The sequence below is a fragment of the Kogia breviceps genome, chromosome 6, assembly GCF_026419965.1.
Source record: "Kogia breviceps isolate mKogBre1 chromosome 6, mKogBre1 haplotype 1, whole genome shotgun sequence".
In the NCBI taxonomy this organism is placed as follows: domain Eukaryota; kingdom Metazoa; phylum Chordata; class Mammalia; order Artiodactyla; family Physeteridae; genus Kogia; species Kogia breviceps.
In genome coordinates, this window is record NC_081315.1 from 44,580,888 (window position 1) to 44,587,324 (window position 6,437).

Below are 6,437 nucleotides of genomic sequence, written 5' to 3' on the forward strand. Positions count from 1 at the left end.
GTAATCAGATGGTCTGCAGCCTGAAGAGGACATCAATCTTCTGAATCCAATTCTGACTACACACTTTAGCAAGTTACTGTATGGTCTCAGTATAAAATGTTGACAGTGTTAAGGCAATTGCTAACCTAAAAAGTATGTGTTTAAGAAAGAGAACAAAAGGGAGGGCTATAGAAATTGAGAACAATGTTAAGAATACTGAGATTTTTTAAAAAAACAGTGCTGAAAATATATTGGACCCACCATCAGATTTTTTTCTCCCGTTTTTTTCTCCCATTATAGTCCTTTGTCTTCTTTGTCTTTTTTTTTTTTCTTTGATGGCAGTATAGCATCCAACCTGCCCCCTTCCTGGTTTTGAGGTGTACCTACCTCCTACCTCCTTGAGCATTCTCTTAGAGGGTTCCCAGAAGCTCCCACCCCGTGGTAGGCAATGCCAGCACACAATCAAGGCTCAGCCTGTCAGATGTTTTCAACTACCTGAATTCTGAGCAAGTGAAGCAAAGATAAATGGTTGGTTAAATGTCCTTTTGGCAGCAACATGACCACAACAATGACATGGCCAGATTCCCTTGCAACTTGACTCTCTAGTTCATGTTCGTTTTCCAGACATGATCTCCCAACCCCCACTATGCTTTCCATATGCCCCTTCTTTCCTTTAGAGTCAGAGTTGATCTCTGTTAATTGCAACCCAAAACATCATAACCGATATCCATCATTATGGGATTTCCATGAATGTGAGAGTGAGGCCAGAATGGGGTGACAGCCTAAGGGAAAAAAGTATGCTTTCCAAAAAGCTCATTATTATTCTAGGTTCCTATTTTATGTTTTTTAATAATATGAGAAACACATACAGAAAATGAATACTCTTTCTCTCATATGTTTATTATTGCTACACTATGTATGAGGTACTTTTGTACTGTTACCCATCTCTCTGGTTAGGTGAATTCCCAAGAGTAACTAGGGAAGTGAAATGATTGATAACATGGTAGAGTTCTTTCAATAATCCCGTCCCTGCAAATGAGCTGAAGAGATCCCTTAGGACTGAAGTAGAAACACAGTAAGAAATCCAACAAGGGATGCAAAGTTCTGAAACTGGAAGAAAAGGAGGTTTTTTACCTTGACAGGAAGCTGAACTGGAGTGAAGACATTTTCAGGAAGGATCCTTCAACCATAGAGATCCAGAAACTTAAGAGAAAACAAGCCCAGCCACTCTTTGCCCTAACCCCCAAAGAGTAAAGAAGCTTAAGTGTCGCTGAAAGCTGCAAATGGAGGATATATGGACGAGAGAAGGTGAGATCAGAGCACCAGATAGCCTATGTTCCAGGAAGAGATTGTGTAACCACAGAGAGAATAGCCTTCTGCATTCAGGAAAGACTTGCCTGAGTGACTATACAGATGAAGGAGAGCCTAACCCCAAAGGGGATGACAATAGGGCTCATATGCAGAATTAAAAGCTCAGAAGTAAGTCTCGGCAATGCCTACAAGAAACTATCAGTCCAGCTTGCTTTAGATAATCAATCTGTGCTCTGAAAATGCATCTCCATCTATGTTGCATATATTTTTGGTCACACGTATATAGTTATTTGGGTGTTGGTGTTGATTGTTTTTCTCTTTTTTTCCTTGTAAAATATTCCACTTGTCTTTGTGGAGTTAAGAGGAAAGGATCTGGGAGAACTACCATACTCAACTTGACCTTGGAATAAAGGCACACTAAGAACTCTGATCATCACTAATTGCTGACTCTCCAAGCCAGAGAAAACACACACACACACACACACACACACACACACACGCACACGCACACGCACACATGCACACACGCAAACCAGAAGGTCTGGGACCAGATCAATACTCACTGAAGCCAAATTGGCACATGAAAATTGAGCTCACAGAAAGCTTGAGTCATTACCACCAGTCCCTAGGAAGTATACAAAAATGAAGTGCCAGTGGGTCATTAAGAACACATCTACACGGTGTGCATCTATAAGGACATCTGAAGGGGTTCAACTCTGCAAGACTATAAAGTCCCCAGCTGGGGTACTCCTTAATTAGGAGTACCCTAATTGAGAACCTAGGTCCTGGAGTCAGCCAGACCTGAGTATGCCACCCAGCTGGGTGACCTCAGCAAGTCACTTAAACATGGTAAACTAAGGATAATAACATTTACTTTGTAGGACTATTTTGAGATTAAATGAGATATATGTGTTATAGACTGCACATTTGTGTCTCAAAAAAATTCATGTCAAAACCCTAATCCTCAGGCTTCCCTGGTGGTGCAGTGGTTGAGAGCCCGCCTGCCGATGCAGGGGACACGGGTTCGTGCCCCGGTCTGGGAAGATCCCACGTGCCGCGGAGCGGCTGGGCCCGTGAGCCATGACTCTGCAACGGGAGAGGCCACAAAAGTGAGAGGCCCGTGTACCGCAAAAAACAAAAAAATAAAAATAAAAATAAAAATAAATAAATAAAAAAAACCCCTAATCCTCAATGTGGTGGTATTAGGAGGTGGGGCCTTCGGGAGGTAATTAGGTTTAGATGAGGTTATGAAAGTAGAGCTCCCATGATGAGATTAGTGTTCTTATAAGAAAAGAAAGGGGGACTTCCCTGGTGGCACAGTGGTTAAGAATCAGCCTGCCAATGCAGGGGACAAGAATTCAATCCCTGGTCCAGGAATATCCCACATGCCACGGAGCAAGTAAGCCCGTGAGCCACAACTACTGAGCCTGTGTGCCTAGAGCCTGTGCTCCACAACAAGAAAAGTCACCGCAACGAAGAGCAGCCTCTGCTCACCACAAATAGAGAAAGCCAGTGCACAGCAATGAAGACCCAAAGCAGCCAAAAATAAAAAGATAAATAAATAGATAGATAGATAGATAAAAGACTAGAACTCAGTCTCTCCACCACATGAGGATGTAATGAGAAGATAGCTATTTGAAAACCAGGAAGAGAGCCCTTACCAGACACTGAATCTGCTGGTACCCTGATCTTGGACCTCCCACCTTCCAGAACTGTGAAAAATAAATTTCCATTGTTTAAGCCACCCAATCTATGGTATCTGATTATAGCAGCCTGAACTAAGTATATAAAGCTTTTTGCACAGTGCCTTATAAAAATAAGAAAAATATATAAATAAGAATATAGGTAAATAAAAATAAATGAAGCCACAGACTAAGCGAGTCTGGATTTCAATCAGGTTCAGAAAAGGGTTCACTTATACCACTAATCTAATTCCAGAAAAACAGCTGGAAAGATGAACTAGGATGGGCACACTTTTTGAATATACTTATTTGCAGTTTTTATTTGGAAGAATCAGAAGCAGCAGCTGCCACCATCCCCATGACAAGCCAGGGAGTTGACAAGTACTGTGGAGTGACTCTCCAGCCAGCTTCATGTGGGAAATCAGGAGGACAGATTTTCTTAGGCGATTTTCTCATTCATTGTGATTTCTGCTTGGCTAGAAAGAGTACATAAGCTGTTTGTCTCAAATGAACGCTCCAGTAGATAAAACACCAAAAGGGGTTTTGGGAAACATAACAAAATAAGAATTGCCATACTGGCTTAGACCAACTGTCTGACAATAGCACCAAGAGATATTTTGTAGGAAAGAGTTGTAATTTCCTCCATAATCATGACCTCACAAGCTTATCAGCAACTCCTAAATGTCCTTAAATCCCTATTAAGGCTCTATCATCCACAACTTTACTTAAACCCTACTTGAGTTTTATACTAGCATTTTCAGCTAATACTGTGCATGGGGCAATGACTTTCTTTATTTAACTGACTTTTAGTATATGTGCTGCCGAAGCGAGCACTATTTAACTGACTTTTATTCCTATGTTTTGTTCCTCTTGATTGAAACCTTGATTCACTATATAACCTGAAGCAAGTCCCCAAGCTGATTCTGTCTTAATATCTCCATCTATAAAATGGAAAAATAATAGTGGCTCCTTGGCGAGGTCACAAATAAAACGAAGAGATTCCTGGAGCTACATTTTTCACTGCTGTGAGCTCTACAAAGGAAGAAAGGGGCTTCAAACCAGACACTTGAGTTCCATTTTCTGTGCTAATTCATATTAATCCCACAAGACTCAAATAATGGAATAATGGAAGAGAGAAATAAAAGAGGGAAGGGAACTAGGGAATATCTTGAGTTCAGGTTGAAGTGTACATCATTGAACCAAGAAAAATGTGTGCCCATCCATAGCTGAAAGGTATTAGGGCTAGATTACTCACCTGGATTATAATACTGCAGAATATATGTGACTACTACCAGATGGTCACTTATAAATAAAAATGTTTGGTGAGAGTAAGGATAAAAATGGAAGATTTTTTTCCTTTTGAGCTAGAGAAAATCCAAAGACAAGTAATGCTGAATTATCAAAGCAGAGAAAATCAATAACAGGCTATGTATATACACCTAAATCACCCAGAGCACATTGGAATATGACAAGAACTTTTTATTACCATATATCAAATTGGTTCTAGACATGAATTACTTTAATCACCCTTTTATGTCATGTAGGAGAAATAATTAGGAGATTTAATATTTTCTATTCAGGAGGAAGAACTATGGAAAAGCACAATTATAGAGAAGTTAACATGCTAAGCAGGACAGAGTGAGCAATTAAATGACACAGTGGTCTCTCCCTTACTAAAGACAAAAGAAACTTAATAAAATAATGTAGTCACTTCCAGAAAGCCAAAATGAGTCCTGTGTGAAACATTTGTGTGTAAGTCATCTTAGTTTCTTTGGAATTGAATTTTGGAATTTATTGAGGAAATAATAATTAAAAGTAAATACCTTCTAAATAATTTATTACAGTCTTATGATACTCATATTTGTTAACTAGGTAAAGAGACAAAATTTTGCTGCTGGAAGAACATATAGCAAAGGTAGTTGCTCTATTTGTTATAATGCTGAAAATGTTTTAAATTAAATGATATTAATATAAGTGCAAATAGAACTCTTTGGGGCCACTTCCTCTTACAAAGAGGTTTTAAATGTTAAATGAAAGCAAATGCAAACTACCTTAGTTTGTCCATCTTAAAGATGAAAGTTGAATGACCTTGTGTCAAGGGAATGCAATATAGATTAATTAGCTAATTAGGTCTTTGTTGTATCCAGGGCCATGGAAGGCAAAGAGTACCTGAGGCCCTGGCTCAAGCCAACCATTTTATCTGAAACACCAAGGCGTTCAAGTCAGCACAAGGGACTGTCACCAAATCAGAGCAGACAAATGAATAAACCATAATTAAAAGTGTGGTTTAGCGCCTGGAGAATCAGGGGAACTTGCTCCTTGCTAGTGTTGTGGCTTCATCAAGTCACTTGATGCCTTTGGGACTCAGGTGCCTAATGAGGAAAATGAGAGGGGTTGACCTTCAAGTAGTTTTTCAACACTAAAATTCTATGGCACACAATTTTAGTACCTAAAAGAAGCAAACAAATCACTCTCCACATGAGAGAAAGGTGCCGACTTGTAGAGGATGGGATCATATCGTGTACCATACTTTGCGAGTCCAAGCCAAGGTCGACTGACCAGAAGTCCTCCCACCACTGAACTGCCTTCCACTTGCAGCCACCAGCAGACCCAGGAAGCCCAGGAAAATCCTTAAAGGCTGAGAACCTAGTGATAAATTCCCTACATCTCTGGCAAGGTAGATCTCAAGGTACTACCTCCTCATCAATTTCTTCTTGACCTCTGTGACTCCCTTTCCAATTTGTTCCTGCAGATAACTGAGTTGCCCCTTTGGTTTAGAACACTTATAATGCCTCTTCCATTCTTCACTCACACAAATGACATGCTGGGTTACTTTCATTCTTCCTCTCACTGTTTATTCATTCATTCAGTGGTCTAGCACTTATTGAGTACCTATTGAGTACCTATTGAGTACTTATTGAGTACCAGCTGTCTTTACAAGGTCTTGATCACCTTTGACTAGAATGCTGTGTATGTAAAGCCAGTGTGTTGGTTTGCTGGGGCCAGCAGCTGTCTTCTCTGGAGTTAAACTGCCTGAGTTCAAATCCCAGCTCTCCCACTTACTGTGTTATCTTGGACAAGTGCTTCAACTTCCCTGTGTCTCAGTGCTCTCATTTGTTCTTATTTGTGATTAATAGCAGGATCTACCTCATAAAGTTTTGTGGAGGGCTAAATAAGTCAGTCTATGTTTAGTGCCTCAAAAAAGCACTTGATAAAATCTGATAAGTGCTCAATATAGTTTAGTTCTTATTATTATCTGCAAACTATCTGAATCAGTCTGAGATCAGCAGCCCTATGGCTGAGCTGCTGATGACATTTGACACAGTGCCTTCTATTTAAAACATGATATTTCATGGCTGTGAAGTTGTTTGTCCACTTCAAAGGGCCATTGGGAATGGATTTGAGGAGCATTTGTCACTGACAAGGATTAGTGAAGCAAGCAGGGTTGCTACCTCAGAGAGCTCA